At 38.7% G+C, this 17,814-nt stretch overlaps 1 pseudogene; it reads left to right on the top strand.

Annotated features, from left to right (window-relative positions):
* Window positions 1-9,796: 9,796 nt before the first annotated feature.
* On the top strand, window positions 9,797-16,474 carry LOC131967754 (G2/mitotic-specific cyclin-B3-like; annotated as a pseudogene).
* Window positions 16,475-17,814: the final 1,340 nt, after the last annotated feature.

Below are 17,814 nucleotides of genomic sequence, written 5' to 3'. Positions count from 1 at the left end.
TTAACGTTGTATTGTCCAAAATGAATTATTTTAATGAGTAGATGTAAAAATTGAATCATTTTTAATGTGTTGATGTCTCCCATGAATTGTTTTTTAACCCCATGTCGTCCAAAATGAATTATGTTGACTGGGTTGAATAGACAAATTACTTTTGATTGTAGATTATGACATAAATCTGATAGATAAATACTCGGGACCATATGGATATTATTAAAATATATTTAATAAAGGACCATAACAAATTGTTTTGTTAAATTAATCAACATGCAATTTAAGTTTAATTCGTGAGGCTAACAACCTTGCAATAAAACCAAAATGCATAAAAAAAGTTAAAAATTCATCCAATTTATGCAATTATGATCATTCATGAACATTCTCTAATGTTTGTTTGTTTGCCATGTTGTTATAATGCACATTGAATGAAAAATGTAAAACGGGTACATCAATACAATTACCCTGAAATCAACCACTATGGACTATGGCCATTACAGTTTGTTTTCTCCAAAATAATGATGAGAAATGACTTGTAATTATTTTGAAGTAATGTTTGTTTGACTTGTCAGGGTACAGTTCCAGTTCCTCTGCCTTTCTTTAGCCATCTTCATTATCTGCATTATCTCCGTTTCACAATAAGCTAAAGTGATATTGTGACCTTGAAGTCCCAGTTTGGGAGCTGACTTGACATTTGGGTCTGACTGGAGTTGTTGGTCTGACTGGGGAATCAGGGCCTACAGGAGGCTGTTAAATATTTCCAGTTGCCCTTTCCTGGCCTTACTCCTACCATGAGCCTCTCTCCACTTCTTTCTCTCTCTCACTACCATCTTTTTGTCTTTCTTTCTCCCTTTTTCCATGTCTTTTTTCCACTTCTGTCTCTCTTTTTCTAAGTACTCCTGTCTCCTCTGTTCATCAGCATCTCGCCTGGCACGGTAGAGCTTCTGCTTTTCAGCAGCACTCAATGTTGCTGAAGAACTCTGTCAAAATCAATTTAAAGATAGTCAATTACTCTATTGAAAACAACCTTAAAATGATTTGAAAACAGTTCAGTAAATATTGACTGAATAATTCCACCAATATTGTTGCAACTTGCCTAGACTAATACTAATGATAATATTTAAAACTAGATTTTGTTCAATTATATGTACAAATTAGATTTTACGATTGATAACAGTGATTGTCTCCTCTGAGTGAACTTAAAGAGATTCAACCCTGTTACTGTAGTTCAAGCCTGTTACTCTAATTACAGTAACAGGGTTGCAAATTGGTACTAATGTTGGCTGTTTAGCAGAAAAAAGATGCTAGCTATGGAATGTACTGTTCCTGTAAGGTTGAGAACAAACCTAGTTATTTAAAGGAACAAAGAAAACTGTGAAAATATGAGTAACAGGGTTGCATTGCTTAGAGGGACACACTCGACCAAGGCCAATGAAATATGAAGTGTTTTTACACTTACAAAATACATAAATCAACAAAATAATTTATAAAAAAAAGTAACCTTATTTTAACCACTTTATTTGACATGCATGTTGGCCATCAAGAGGGTGGGACAAGAGAAAAAGGCAATTTTAGGGGGTGTTTAGAGTAATTTTATATTTTAAATAATATTTTGGAACCAGTTTTTGTATAACTCTATTCATATTTTGTCTCATAATTATAATTTTCACCACAAATGCACGTTTTGGATTTTTATGCATGATTTATTTGAAAATTAATGGGTGGGACATAAAATGTCCTCCAATTCTGGAATGACCCACATATTTGCCATTTCCACCTCTTGTATTCAAATATCTATGCATGCTGTGGGGAATTACTAAGAAATGCTTAGACAGTCACGTTGTAAGTAGTCACGTTGTAAGTAAGCATTTCTTAGTAATAGACAGAGAGTTTCATAAGTCAACAGTTATAACTTATGAAACTCTGTCTATTACACAAGTTTTGACTTAAAATGCACTTTTCACATCTTCATTCATAACGTGTAATAGAGTGACGTTGTGAGTGGAAATGCAGAATTTTAAAGAGGCAGTTATCAGTTGCAAATCACTGATTTTATTTATTTTTTGCCCCATCTGCGACCGGGTCTTCAAGGGTGTGGCCAAACACCTGAGAACCTGGCACAAGGTGGAGAATGTGGCGGAGAGGGCCATTTTAAATCAGCTGGCCACAGGCAGGGTCAACCTGGGCTCAGGACCCTGCCCTGTTCCAGGCTGCCTCTCCAGGTTTTGTCCCCAGCTGGAGAGGCACATCATGAGCCACAGGTCCCACCTCACAGCTGCACGCCTCCAGAGGGTTCTGGAGGCTGCCAAGAGGCGTGTGGCTGTAAAACGACTGAGGGACCTGAGGGCCACCAACCCCAACCCGCCCCTGAAGTCCACCCTGGACGTGGAGGAGGAGGAGAGGGAGGAGGAGAAGACTGTTTATATAGTAGTGTAAATATTTGTTTGTTTTTCGGAAGAAAACCCCCCCCCAAAAAAGGGATTTTATATACTAGTGTAAATATTTGTTTGAAGTTAGGATTAGGATTTTATAGAGTAGTGTAAATATTTTAATAGTTTAGTATTTAAGTATGTAGTATGTAAGCATTTTATTTATTTTATATAGTAGTGTAAATATTTGTTTGTTTTTCAGAAAAAAAACCCCCAAAATTAGGATTTTATTATATAGTAGTGTAAATATTTGTGTAGTTTAGTATTGATGTAAGCATGTTATTTTTTACATATATTAATGTAAATAGTTTTGTATTTCAAAAAATAAAAAATAAAATAAAAATGAACCTCCACATGGGTAGTGCCTTGACGTGGCGTGGAGGCTTACTGCCTTTGTGATCATAGAGCCTCTGGATATATATTTCAGAGGCTCTAACAGGCAAACCAAAGTACCCCAAAAATATATCTTCTTTACAGGAATCTGGCATGGATAGGAGAGTACCTCTCCTTGGTCTTCCTCAGGCAATGACACACTGGTAGCTGTGGGAAATAGCTGGCATAGATGCGCTCTGCTTGGTGCTCAGAGAAGGAGTGAGCTGCTCCAGTCTCTCTGCCACTTATATAGCCACGAGTCCTGTGCTGATTGGCTGTTAGAAAGACTCCCAAGTAAGTCACATTTGCAACTCACTTATATGTTATCTTTTTTTAGGTTAATCGTATTGTGATTTATTTAGGTCTGATATTTTTTTAAGTTAGTAATATTGTGTTTTAGTTATTTGTTGTTTTTAAGATAGAGGTATTATAATTTATTTGTCAAATTTATTTTTGAGTCAGTGGCATTAATAATTCTCTTATTTATTTAACTTATTTCCACCCTAAAAGCTGAAATTGTCTTTTTAATTAACTTATGATGTCCGAAATGAATTTTTTAATGTGTTTTTTCAAAAATGAATTGTTTTTTAATGTTATGTCAAACATGACTTATTTTAACATTGTATTGTCCAAAATGAATTATTTTAATGAGTAGATGTAAAAATTGAATCATTTTTAATGTGTTGATGTCTCCCATGAATTGTTTTTTAACCCCATGTCGTCCAAAATGAATTATGTTGACTGGGTTGAATAGACAAATTACTTTTGATTGTAGATTATGACATAAATCTGATAGATAAATACTCGGGACCATATGGATATTATTAAAAGATATTTAATAAAGGACCATAACAAATTGTTTTGTTAAATTAATCAACATGCAATTTAAGTTTAATTCGTGAGGCTAACAACCTTGCAATAAAACCAAAATGCATAAAAAAAGTTAAAAATTCATCCAATTTATGCAATAATGATCATTCATGAACATTCTCTAATGTTTGTTTGTTTGCCATGTTGTTATAATGCACATTGAATGAAAAATGTAAAACAGGTACATCAATACAATTACCCTGAAATCAACCACTATGGACTATGGCCATTACAGTTTGTTTTCTCCAAAATAATGATGAGAAATGACTTGTAATTATTTTGAAGTAATGTTTGTTTGACTTGTCAGGGTACAGTTCCAGTTCCTCTGCCTTTCTTTAGCCATCTTCATTATCTGCATTATCTCCGTTTCACAATAAGCTAAAGTGATATTGTGACCTTGAAGTCCCAGTTTGGGAGCTGACTTGACATTTGGGTCTGACTGGAGTTGTTGGTCTGACTGGGGAATCAGGGCCTACAGGAGGCTGTTAAATATTTCCAGTTGCCCTTTCCTGGCCTTACTCCTACCATGAGCCTCTCTCCACTTCTTTCTCTCTCTCACTACCATCTTTTTGTCTTTCTTTCTCCCTTTTTCCATGTCTTTTTTCCACTTCTGTCTCTCTTTTTCTAAGTACTCCTGTCTCCTCTGTTCATCAGCTTCTCGCCTGGCACGGTAGAGCTTCTGCTTTTCAGCAGCACTCAATGTTGCTGAAGAACTCTGTCAAAATCAATTTAAAGATAGTCAATTACTCTATTGAAAACAACCTTAAAATGATTTGAAAACAGTTCAGTAAATATTGACTGAATAATTCCACCAATATTGTTGCAACTTGCCTAGACTAATACTAATGATAATATTTAAAACTAGATTTTGTTCAATTATATGTACAAATTAGATTTTACGATTGATAACAGTGATTGTCTCCTCTGAGTGAACTTAAAGAGATTCAACCCTGTTACTGTAGTTCAAGCCTGTTACTCTAATTACAGTAACAGGGTTGCAAATTGGTACTAATGTTAGCTGTTTAGCAGAAAAAAGATGCTAGCTATGGAATGCACTGTTACTGTAAGGTTGAGAACAAACCTAGTTATTTAAAGGAACAAAGAAAACTTTGAAAATATGAGTAAGAGGGTTGCATTGCTTAGAGGGACACACTCGACCAAGGCCAATGAAATATGAAGTGTTTTTACACTTACAAAATACATAAATCAACAAAATAATGTATAAAAAAAAGCAACCTTATTTTAACCACTTTATTTGACATGCATGTTGGCCATCAAGAGGGTGGGACAAGAGAAAAAGGCAATGTTAGGGGGTGTTTAGAGTAATTTTATATTTTAAATAATATTTTGGAACCAGTTTTTGTATAACTCCATTCATATTTTGTCTCATAATTATAATTTTCACCACAAATGCACGTTTTGGATTTTTATGCATGATTTATTTGAAAATTAATGGGTGGGACATAAAATGTCCTCCAATTCTGGAATGACCCACATATTTGCCATTTCCACCTCTTGTATTCAAATATCTATGCATGCTGTGGGGAATTACTAAGAAATGCTTACTTAGACAGTCACGTTGTAAGTAGTCACGTTGTAAGTAAGCATTTCTTAGTAATAGACAGACAGAGTTTCATAAGTCAACAGTTATAACTTATGAAACTCTGTCTATTACACAAGTTTTGACTTAAAATGCACTTTTCACATCTTCATTCATAACGTGTAATAGAGTGACGTTGTGAGTGGAAATGCAGAATTTTAAAGAGGCAGTTATCAGTTGCAAATCACTGATTTTATTTATTTTTTGCCCCATCTGCGACTGGGCCTTCAAGGGTGTGGCCAAACACCTGAGAACCTGGCACAAGGTGGAGAATGTGGCGGAGAGGGCCATTTTAAATCAGCTGGCCACAGGCAGGGTCAACCTGGGCTCAGGACCCTGCCCTGTTCCAGGCTGCCTCTCCAGGTTTTGTCCCCAGCTGGAGAGGCATATTAGGAGCCACAGGTCCCACCTCACAGCTGCACGCCTCCAGAGGGTTCTGGAGGCTGCCAAGAGGCGTGCGGCTGTAAAACGATTGAGGGACCTGAGGGCCACCAACCCCAACCCGCCCCTGAAGTCCACCCTGGACGTGGAGGAGGAGGAGAGGGAGGAGGAGGACGGTCCTCCTGGAGCAACTCCTCTCTGCCAGCTGGCTTCCTGCCAGAGCCTCAGGAGGAGAGTTCAGGAGCTGGAGAAGGAGGTGGAGGAGCTCCGGGCCTCCAATGCAGCCCTCCGTGTAAGTGAATTTCAAATACATTGGATACAATGCTGTGATCAAATGTAAGTCATCATAAATTAACACTTTTTCTTCTTGCAATCAAATCCTCAGGCGGCAGCAAGTGAGGGCCCCAGCGGCCTCCAGAGACCAGTAGCCCCTCAGACAACGCTGCAGGTTAGCGTCTATCAGGGTGGAGCATGTTTTGCTGATATGAAACAAAAACAGCTGGTGTTGTAATCACTATTGATGTGAAACGTGTTCTCTAGTTATCTGTTCACTGTGTGTATTCAGGCAACTGAAAGCTGCAGCAGCGGCGGCAGCAGCGACAAGGAGGAGGAGAGAAAGGAGGAGGAGAGAGAGGAGGAGGAGGAGGAGAGAGAGGAGGAGAAGACTGTTTATATAGTAGTGTAAATATTTGTTTGTTTTTCGGAAGAAAACCCCCCCCCAAAAAAGGGATTTTATATACTAGTGTAAATATTTGTTTGAAGTTAGGATTAGGATTTTATAGAGTAGTGTAAATATTTTAATAGTTTAGTATTTAAGTATGTAGTATGTAAGCATTTTATTTATTTTATATAGTAGTGTAAATATTTGTTTGTTTTTCGGAAGAAACCCCCCCCCCCAAAAAGGGATTTTATATACTAGTGTAAATATTTGTTTGAAGTTAGGATTAGGATTTTATAGAGTAGTGTAAATATTTTAATAGTTTAGTATTTAAGTATGTAGTATGTAAGCATTTTATTTATTTTATATAGTAGTGTAAATATTTGTTTGTTTTTCAGAAAAAAAAACCCCAAAATTAGGATTTTATTATATAGTAGTGTAAATATTTGTGTAGTTTAGTATTGATGTAAGCATGTTATTTTTTACATATATTAATGTAAATAGTTTTGTATTTCAAAAAATAAAAAATAAAATAAAAATGAACCTCCACATGGGTAGTGCCTTGACGTGGCGTGGAGGCTTACTGCCTTTGTGATCATAGAGCCTCTGGATATATATTTCAGAGGCTCTAACAGGCAAACCAAAGTACCCCAAAAATATATCTTCTTTACAGGAATCTGGCATGGATAGGAGAGTACCTCTCCTTGGTCTTCCTCAGGCAATGACACACTGGTAGCTGTGGGAAATAGCTGGCATAGATGATCTCTGCTTGGTGCTCAGAGAAGGAGTGAGCTGCTCCAGTCTCTCTGACACTTATATAGCCACGAGTCCTGTACTGATTGGCTGTTAGAAAGACTCCCAAGTAAGTCACATTTGCAACTCACTTATATGTTATCTTTTTTTAGGTTAATCATATTGTGATTTATTTAGGTCTGATATGTTTTTAAGTTAGTAATATTGTGTTTTAGTTATTATTTGTTGTTTTTAAGATAGAGGTATTATAATTTATTTGTCAAATTTATTTTTGAGTTAGTGGCATTAATAATTCTCTTATTTATTTAACTTATTTCCACCCTAAAAGCTGAAATTGTCTTTTTAATTAACTTATGATGTCCGAAATGAATTTTTTAATGTGTTTTTCCAAAAATCAATTGTTTTTTAATGTTATGTCAAACATGACTTATTTTAACGTTGCATTGTCCAAAATGAATTATTTTAATGAGTAGATGTAAAAATTGAATCATTTTTAATGTGTTGATGTCTCCCATGAATTGTTTTTTAACCCCATGTCGTCCAAAATGAATTATGTTGACCCCATGATGTCCCAAATTAATTATTTTAATGTGAATATGCCCCAGTTGAATTATGTTTAATGTTAAGATGACCCAAATTAGTTGTTTTTAATTCTCATACTGCCCAAAATGAATTATTTTTACCCTGTGATGTCCCAAATTAATTATTTTGAAGATTATGATGTCCGAAATGTACTGTTTTTAATTGTTGTGCTGTCCGAATTGGTGTATTTTTAATATTTTTATGTCCCCCGTGAATTGTTTTTTAATCCCATGATAAGGGTTACGGTTAGAGCCATTAATTAGCGTTATGGTTGGGGTTAGGGTTAGGTTTAGAACCAGAAATTAGGGTCAGTTATGTTTAGGTTTAGGGTTAGGGTGGAAATAATAAATAGGAAAAATTATTTTCAAGGTCAGCCTAATTGGTATCACATTGTAGTCCAGCTATTCCCATTGCTCCAAAACTGTGGATCAAAAAAATAAAACAACAAATGGCGTTTCCACTTCTTTTTTATTATATTTATTATTATATTATACTCGTATATACAATGAATTCTTTGTTAGACGGGTTTGTACCGTATCCGGTAAGTATTTTTTGAAAAAAAAAAATACATTTCCTTCCTTCCGGTATCCTTTTTCAAGTCTCCGGTAAGTGTAAAACAAACAAACTTTTCCTTTGCAGGTCTCCGGTAAGTATAACAAACACACAAAATCAAGTTTTTAGCTTCCCATATTCAATTCTGGTTTTTAACCTGCTTGTCTGCTGCTGGAATATAAACACACACACACACACACACACCATTTATCTGTTTATCTCAAACACACACATCAAATTTGTTCATATTCCATTTTCCATATGTTCTGTTGTGTTCTTTTTTGTTGTTTTCAAAGTTGCAGTTTGCACAATAAATGTTTACATTGATTAATCGGATGTTGATTTAAAAATTATTTCACACACACACACACACACACACACACACACAACTCTTGGGGGCACCTGGTAGTCACACGGCTCTATAATATAACTGGCAAACATACACAAATGTCATGCATCTGCGTACAATGGGAAAATGGTTGAATCTGGTGGAATACAGTGAAAATGTAAAACATCACTACTTTTCTTCAAAATGAAATGATGACATTACAGAAAACATGATTTTATACTGCAATGGCAGTGAGATCAAAAAATGCAGTTTGAATGGAAGTCTATGAGGCATTTTTGTCCACGAGGGACACCAGAGGGAGTATCTGGCACTACATAAAAAATAATAATGCAATCAAATCAATTTTGTTGCTAATCTTTGACATAACAAAGACTCTAATCACCACCAAAATGCCAGCTCTCTACTATACTAAAAAAATCATTTTTCATGTTTTTTGGAAGAAATTATGGAAAACTTTGAATTTATAAACTGGAATATAAAGGGTTGAAATTCTGAAAATGATGATGAAATTCTAAAATAATGATAGTTTTGAATAAGGCTGAGGTTGTTTAAGAGATTTATGAAAAAAAAATCTGAAAAAAATGTTTTTTTATAGCAGTTTTAGTGTGCATGGACGTTTTTGTCCACGAGGGTGGCGAGAGGTTGTAAGATTATTTTTTAGGCATTTTTATGCTTTATTGACAGTGACAGAGTGAAAGGGGGTGATAGAGGGGAAGACATGCGGCAAAGGGAGCTCAGACCGGATTCGAACCTGGCTCCGCCACAGCAAGGACTCAGCCTACATGGCAAGCGCTCTACCAGTGTGAGCCACCGGGACGCCCGAATGTTTTATTTTCAATATTTATGAATAACAAAGGCTGTATTGTAGCAAAAAAAAGGGAAATATACTTACCTGAGACCTGATAGGGTTCTTTTATACTTTCCGGAAACCTGAAAAAGGAAGATTTTATTTTATTTTATTTTATACTTACCTGAGACCTGAACAAGGACATTTTGGTTTCTGTCATACTTACCGGAGACCTGTAAAGGAAAACTTGATTTGTTTTTTTGATTTTACACTTACCGGAGACCTGAATAAGTACAATTTTGTTTGTTTTATACTTACCGGAGACCTGAAAAGGAAAAGTTTGTTTGTTTTACACTTACCGGAGACCTGAAAAAGGACACCGGAAGGAAGGAAATGTAATTTTTTTTTTTTTTTCAAAAAAGTACTTACCGGATACGGTACAAACAGCCAGTATGACTGGCTATGATGGTGGATGGACGCAGGTGTGGTACGGGAGGAGAGGGGGTCGCCCCCGTTACCAAGGGCCTGCATCAGACCAGCGCTGGTCAACCCGGGGCTGGGAGGGGAGGGGAGGGGAGACCACCTGTCTTCCATGCTGGAGGACAGGTTAGAAGACAGTTTCCTAACCCTAACCCAGCGGACGCACATTTTGGGCGTCTGACTCGCAAGCTACATGCTCTGATCAAAATGGTACATCACCTCCAAAATGTGACTCCAAAGGATAATAAACCGCCGCCTAAGAGTATCTCTAGGATGATTGAGGTCCTGTCAAACATGATTGGGCCTGCATCTCCAACACAAAAAACACAGTCTTTGATAACGGGTAATGCAGAAAATTGGGGATACACTACCCAGCTTATCCTGAAAGAGCATTATGAGGAAAACGTGGAATCATTGTTGGAAGAGATTTCTGAAATTTTGAAACATGATTGGAAAGAGCCCTTCAAAGTGGCGACCAGGTGGGCTAAACGTAACCTGCCACACGTGACCCAAGAGGTCATTGACCACGCGGAGGCTCTGATCATAGCCAGAGTTACGGAAATAACCGGCCTCAAGCTCAGTCCACCGAACAAGCTCGGGGGCCAACAGACTCTGAGGAAGAATCTTCAGATATTGGACAAGGTTTGGTCCAAGTCCAGGTCCAGCGTGAGGACAATGACCGGGCTAACGCCGCCTTGGAATCGGACGAGGAAAGGACCTCCACACCAATTCGTCAGAGAATGAAACAACACATTAACTCTGAACGAAAAGGGACTGATTGGGGTGTCATGGCCTCCAAAAACTCGCCTAACAAAGAATTCATTGTATATACGAGTATATCAATATAAATATAATATTTTAAATAAAAAAGAAGTGGAAACGCCATTAGTTGTTTTATTTTTTTGATCCACAGTTTTGGAGCAATGGGAATAGCTGGACTACAATGTGATACCAATTAGGCTGACCTTGAAAATTATTTTTCCTATTTATTATTTCCACCCTAACCCCTGACCCTAACCCTAAACCTAAACATAACTGACCCTAATTTCTGGTTCTAAACCTAACCCTAACCCTAAACCCCAACCATAACGCTAATTAATGGCTCTAACCGTAACCCTTATCATGGGATTAAAAAACAATTCATGGGGGACATCAAAATATTAAAAATACACCAATTCGGACAGCACAACAATTAAAAACAGTACATTTCGGACATCATAATCTTCAAAATAATTAATTTGGGACATCACAGGGTTAAAATAATTCATTTTGGGCAGTATGAGAATTAAAAACAACTAATTTGGGTCATTTTAACATTAAACATAATTCAACTGGGGCATATTCACATTAAAATAATTAATTTGGGACATCATGGGGTCAACATAATTCATTTTGGACGACATGGAGTTAAAAAACAATTCATGGGAGACATCAACACATTAAAAATAATTACATTTTTACATCTACTCATTAATTCATTTTGGACAATACAACGTTAGAATAAGTCATGTTTGACATAACATTAAAAAACAATTCATTTTTGGAAAAACACATTAAAAAATTCATTTCGGACATCATAAGTTAATTAAAAAGACAATTTCAGCTTTTAGGGTGGAAATAAGTTAAATAAATAAGAGAATTATTAAAAACTCAAAAATAAATTTGACAAATTATAATACCTCTATCTTAAAAACAACAAATAATAACTAAAACACAATATTACTAACTTAAAAAAAATATCAGACCTAAATAAATCACAATATGATTAACCTAAAAAAAGATAACATATAAGTGAGTTGCAAATGCAGTGCTCCTCTCTCTGCTCCTCTCTCTCCTCCTCCTCCTCCTCCTCAGATAGAGCATGTTTGCATTAATTGTGTCAGCACTGAAAAACAAACCAAACATAATTTCTAATTCTAGTATAATCTAACCACTTTTGCAGGAGATGGAGCGTCCTCCTCCTCGGCCTCACTGCTGCTGCTTCTGCAGCTTTCAGTTGCCTGGATACACACAGTGAACAGATACATAGAGAACACGTTTCACCACACTGATAGGCGGCCTACAGAGACCAGTGGCCCCTCGAACAAAGTAAGTAAGCCTTAATAAGCCTTAATTAATGAAAATCTAATTTTCGATTAACCCTGACCCCTCTGAAGGTCCCACAGATCTGAAACTTGGCACACTCATTGCCCCTGACACTCTGAGCTATAAGTCTGAAACTTTAATATGTTTATCAAAGCGTTGATGAGTTATGGAAGATTAGACTTGAAATCAGTAGGCCGCATTTCAAACCTGACTTGATTTAACAATGATTCAAGGTCATTTTTGTCACTTCTGAAGGTCCCACAGATCTGAAACTTGGTACAGTCAATGTCCCTGATGGACATATTACAGTTTCAGCTTCCTAGGTCAATGCTTTGGTGTTTTATGCAGGAAAGTATGGCCTAGAAGTTGACCTTTCACATTGAACGATGAACCCTGACCTCTCTGTGCCAAGTTTCAGAGCTGTGGGATGTTCAGTCAATGCCCCTGACACTCTGAGCTATAAGTCTGAAACTTTAATATGTTTAATTATGAAAAAAAGACACAGAAATTTGGATGAAACTCATGTTTATTGATTGTGGCCCTGAGATAGGCCCAGAAACACATTTTCATGTGATTTGGACAATTTTTGTGGACGTGGCGGGCCTTAATTATGTTGAAAATATGATACCTTTCTCGGGCCGCCCTGGGAAAACTACTGGGCCGATCGGAACCAAATTCACATCACAGACACATCTCGGACCAAGGAGCAACATATTAAAAAATCAGCTTCCTAGGTCTGGTAGAAAGATTTTTACTCTTGCTTGTCCAATCTCTAAAAGGCCTCTCAGTTCCTATGACACACACCCTCTTGAAGGGGGAATTTGGACATTTTTTCTTCAGATTATTGTTTAGGGCCCCGATCCCAGCTGCTGTACAAAATTTGAGGCCCCTGGGGTCAAAGGTGACCGTGTGGCGTACGAAAAGACACTGACCATTTGCCTTATTGGTAATTTCTGTTATTTTTGTCACTTCTGAAGGTCCCACTGGTCTGAAACTTGGTACACTCTGATAAACATATCAACGCTTTGAGCTATTAGTCTGAAACTTTAATGAGTTAATTATGAAAAAAAGACACAGAAATTTGGATTAAAATGAAACTCATGTTTATTGATTGTGGCCCTGAGATAGGCCCAGAAACACATTTTCATGTGATTTGGACAATTTTTGTGGACGTGGCGGGCCTTAATTATGTTGAAAATATGATACTTTTCTCGGGCCACCCTGGGAAAACTACTGGGCCGATCGGAACCAAATTCACATCACAGACATATCTCGGACCAAGGAATAACATATTAAAAAATCAGCTTCCTAGGTCCTGTAGTGTCCAATCTCTCAAGGAGGTCTCAGGTCCTAACACACAGACAGCCAGTTAAAGGGCAATTTCGGACCAGCACCAATGATATGAAATGATAATATTCCGGGGTCCACCCCGCCAAAACTACACGAAAGGATATACATATTAAAGTAAGTCCCTGAAATGGAGTGGCCCCGGAGGCTCTGGGGTGACTTTTAGTGCAAAGTATACCCAAAAATCGATCTCCAGTATGCCCAATTTCCACGTTTCCCTTAGGTCATTAGGACCTTCCTTGTTTTCTCCTGTCCTTGCTGTGGTTGTCCTGCTGGGCAACACCTATGAAATGTGACAAATATTTAACAGGACGTTAAAAACACATGCCCTACTGCTGATTTATTAAGCTTGGCTTATTCTACATATTGACAACAAACTATAACATTGCAAAACCTCACTTCTTTTTTTCACCATTATGTTTATTTATTTTAATCAATTAATGGAAACAACAAAACATCACAACCTGCAACAGACTGAACCAGAGGGGTGTTCCATCAACGTGGCTTAATAAACCGCAGCTTCATTGTAAAAGCCTGGTTAGAATTAAAACCAACTTTCACTTGAGGCTAAATCCGTTGTGTAAATGTCTGGAAATAGCTTGAATGTGATTTTTAAGACATGCAATAAACTGGTTATTTTACTTCATCAAATCAGACACTATTTTGCTATAAATGACCATAATTATGTTTAGTGAGAGCTTCTATATAAGTTAGACAAATTAAGATGAAAAATTGTTTCTAATTAATAAATTATTAATTAATAAATTTATGAAAGTATGAAAAAGTAATGCAATTACAATTTCAAGCCGTTTAAAGCACTTTATTCAAAATAATTTACATTATATTACAAACATAGAAAGTCACGCCAGTTTTCTAAGCACTCTTTCACCTCTTCCAGTGGCATTGTGTTATTATGGGGACAGTATACATCACCATAATACTGCCCATGATCATTTCCGGCAGGTGGCACTGACTGCATCTGTTATGGTCAACTGTGCTTATTAATTTTAACTTAAAATTAAAAAAAATTAAAAAGGCATCTTTAACAAGGCCTCTTCATCAATGTCCCGTCCCCACCCCTCCTCCTCCTCTCCACTCCTTTCTTCGACACCAGCCATCTCTGCACACAGGTCAACCAAAACACAAACATATTAACAGAAAACCAACGTCATTATAGCGTTATTACTATAAACATTCTACTGCACCACCTCACCTTTTATAGCCTCCTCCTTGTCTGCACACACATGGAAAAGAAATACAGATGAAGTCTACAGGAGCCCAATCAATTGCTGTTGTTTGTTAAATGTATCCTTGAGTGAAATAATGAGGATGGCTTTGATATAATACCCTATTAATTTAGTAAGAATAACAGCCACTGAGGAAAAACTGACCAGTGGTTAATTAACCTTCATCACTCATACAAATCCCGAGCTCTATCCAAAGACCTTAGTGGCCTTCAGCACCTCCAGATCCTGCTGCGCAGCCTTTAATTTATTCTTTAGACCCTCCAGCTCCCACTTCAGAAATCTGTTTTTTTGGTCCATGGACCTGTTGGTGCGTGCCTGCTGCACCAACAGGTCCATGGCCCTACCGTGGACCTGGACACTCCTGGCGTACAGGTCCGCCCTCGGGAGCTGGGGGTCATCTATTTATGTTTCTATCCTTAAAACCATCCATCTTCAACAAAAAACACTTACGCTCAGCAGCTGTAGCTGCTTTCTTACTGCCTCCACCTCTGGCTCACTCAATGAGGCAAACTTCAGCGGGCTTGCCATTGTCTGATAATCAGGAAAAACACACAATATTAACACTTTTTCAGGGTTTATATAGCTCCACACTCGACACTGTTAAATTAACATTATTTAAGACTTGAAATAAAGGAGCAGGCTTAATTAACAATTAAGTACAAGTAAATGTTAATGAGAAGATAATCTAGTTTGTGGACAGTTACTTTCTTACCTCCTCCTGGAAGAAAAGCCAGTGGGGCTACTTGGAGGTGCCAAGCAGGTCTCTCTCCTGGTATTTAAGAGTATTGGTCAGTCAGGTTTTATATTGTTACTTTTTACCCTTCTCTTAGAAAAAGTAAAACCCCACACAATTTTTATACCCGCAACACTAACCACACAAAGGTAATACCTCCGCCGTCACCGCTGGCAGCAAGATACTCGTCGATGCACTCATGCAGAGTGTCCTTCACGTTGGCTTGATTCTTCGCAGACACTGAAGTGGCGAACTCTTCAACGAGCTCCGAGGGAACGCCTGTGGAGAAAATACAGCCTGAGGAGGAGGAGAAGGAAGAGGAGGTGCAGAAGGATGCAGCAGCTCCAGTAGATGAGCTGGCAGCTGCTTCGCCCCCTGCTGCCCATGAAGTGCCAGCACACCTTCAGAAACCACAGTCCTCAGAGTTCTCAGAGTCGATGTCAAACTCCTCTGGGTTATGTTACATGTGTCCGGAGATCTTTGACTACCTTAAACGGAGAGAGGACAAGTTTGTCCTGTGTGACTACATGCCCAAGCAGCCCAGCCTCAACCCAGAGATGAGGGCCATCCTGATCGACTGGCTGGTGGAGGTGCAGGAGAACTTTGAGCTGTACCATGAGACCTTGTACCTGCCGTAAAGATGGCCGACCACTTCCTCGCCAAGACTCCCGTCCACAGGGAGATGCTGCAGCTCGTCGGCTCCGCCACCATGCTCATAGCCTCCAAATTTGAGGAGTGCAGTCCGCCGTGCATCGACGACTTCCTCTACATTTGCGACGATGCGTACAAGAGGGAGGAGCTGATCTCGATGGAGGCCACCATCCTGCAGGCGCTGTCCTTCGACATCAACATCTCCATCCCCTACCGCTTCCTCAGACGCTACGCCAAGTGTGTGAACTCGGGGATGGACACGCTGACGCTGGCCCGATACTTGTGTGAGATGAGTCTGATGGAGATGGAGCTGGTGGTGGAGAGAGGCTCGCGGCTCGCCTCAGCCTGCCTGCTGATGGCGCTGCTCACCAAAGACCTCGGGGGATGGCGTCCCATCCTGCAGTTCCACTCTGGAGGAGCTTGGAGCATCTGGTGGAGTTTTCTGACAATGGGCGCCAAATCTGACGTCTGGTAGCCAGACGATAAACTGAAAGCCATCAGGAACAAATACTCACACAAGGTGTTTTTCGAAGTGGCTAATTATTTGTATAAAAGACGACCGGATGATCCTGTGCTATTTTTAAATGGCTGTCATGCGTACTCTTAAAATAAAGATGTTTAAGGTCAGTCGGTGATTGCAATATGTCGACCAAGGGGAAAACTGCTGCGGGAGTTTTTAGGAATCTTATCCAGTGGACAAGATGCCAGCCACAGAGGAAACCCGCTCCGGGGAAACTACCGGTATCCAGGCACAAGGTAGCGTTAAGTTTCGGCCGTTAGTGGGAGAACAAGCTGCATGAAGATGAAGCTATTCCACTGCCTCTATCCTACTAAGCTTGGGAGCTCCGACGTATTCAACCAGAGAGAGACGGGGATTTAAGAACTTCCGCCATTTACGCCAGGGCGAATCAGCGCCGCACATAATAGCTCGTTTGATAAATGAAGGCCATCGTGAGCTTGAGAGCAGACGTGAGATCTGATCATACTCTCCGCTTACATCCAAATTGATAAATGCCGAGCCTTGTGTAGAAATGATCGTGCACCCACTTTACGCTCACTTTGGCCCTCATTTATCAAACGAGCGTACGACAGTGTGTTGTGACACGTGAGCTTGTAGAGCGGCTATTTGGGTCATAAAAATATGTTTTAAGTAAAACTTGTATTTGTATGATCACAAAGTTATCCTAATGCTGTATTTTTGGTTCTGAACTTCGCCAAATCTGATCGGATAATGATTAAAAGTTTTGAACTCTGGCCCAGGGGATTATGTAATAATTATAACAAGCCTACCCATAGGGTGGTGGGCCAGCAATGTTCTGGCCTGTTGCATGTACCCCATCAGGTGATGGATTCAGCTCTGGGACTTTCTCGCCATATTCAGACAGTGGACTCCTATCCACAATAATGGTGTCAGACCCTGATGTTGAGTCTGAGGGCTCGTCACCTTTTAGCATATTTAAAAAGGACTCCTGTTGAGTTGGCCGGCCTTTTGGCGCCTTAGCTTGATCTTCCACTGAAATATATTCAACAGTGGCCCTTTAAAATTTACCATCTGACCACTTTGCTACCACAGGATCTCCTGATATAAGATCTTGCAGCTGCACAGTAGCCTCATCTCTTGCCAAAATGTCTGAATCTCTAAAGATTTTGCCAGTGCAACCATCCTCCCATCTGAGGAACGCAAAACACCCTGAGAGAGAGAGTGCAAAAACGAAAATGTTTAACAATTTCCATTTGGGCTCCACAATTTAGAATGGTATTTTTAGACCTCATCTGGACCATAATGTTATGATTATCCCCATCCCCATCTCTATTTGCAACATAAAGCGTTCAGAGTATTAACTGAATATTTACCAGATTGCTCATTTGGGGGAGGGGAGCTCTGCAGGTCCTTCATCTTCTGCGTGGGAAACCGTATCCTCTTTTTTGCCATCATTTTGTTTTTGT

This window comes from Centropristis striata, unplaced genomic scaffold, assembly GCF_030273125.1.
Source record: "Centropristis striata isolate RG_2023a ecotype Rhode Island unplaced genomic scaffold, C.striata_1.0 Scaffold_26, whole genome shotgun sequence".
Taxonomy (NCBI): domain Eukaryota; kingdom Metazoa; phylum Chordata; class Actinopteri; order Perciformes; family Serranidae; genus Centropristis; species Centropristis striata.
Note: the sequence above shows the minus strand (reverse complement) of the source record. Positions and strands in the feature narration are given on the sequence as shown.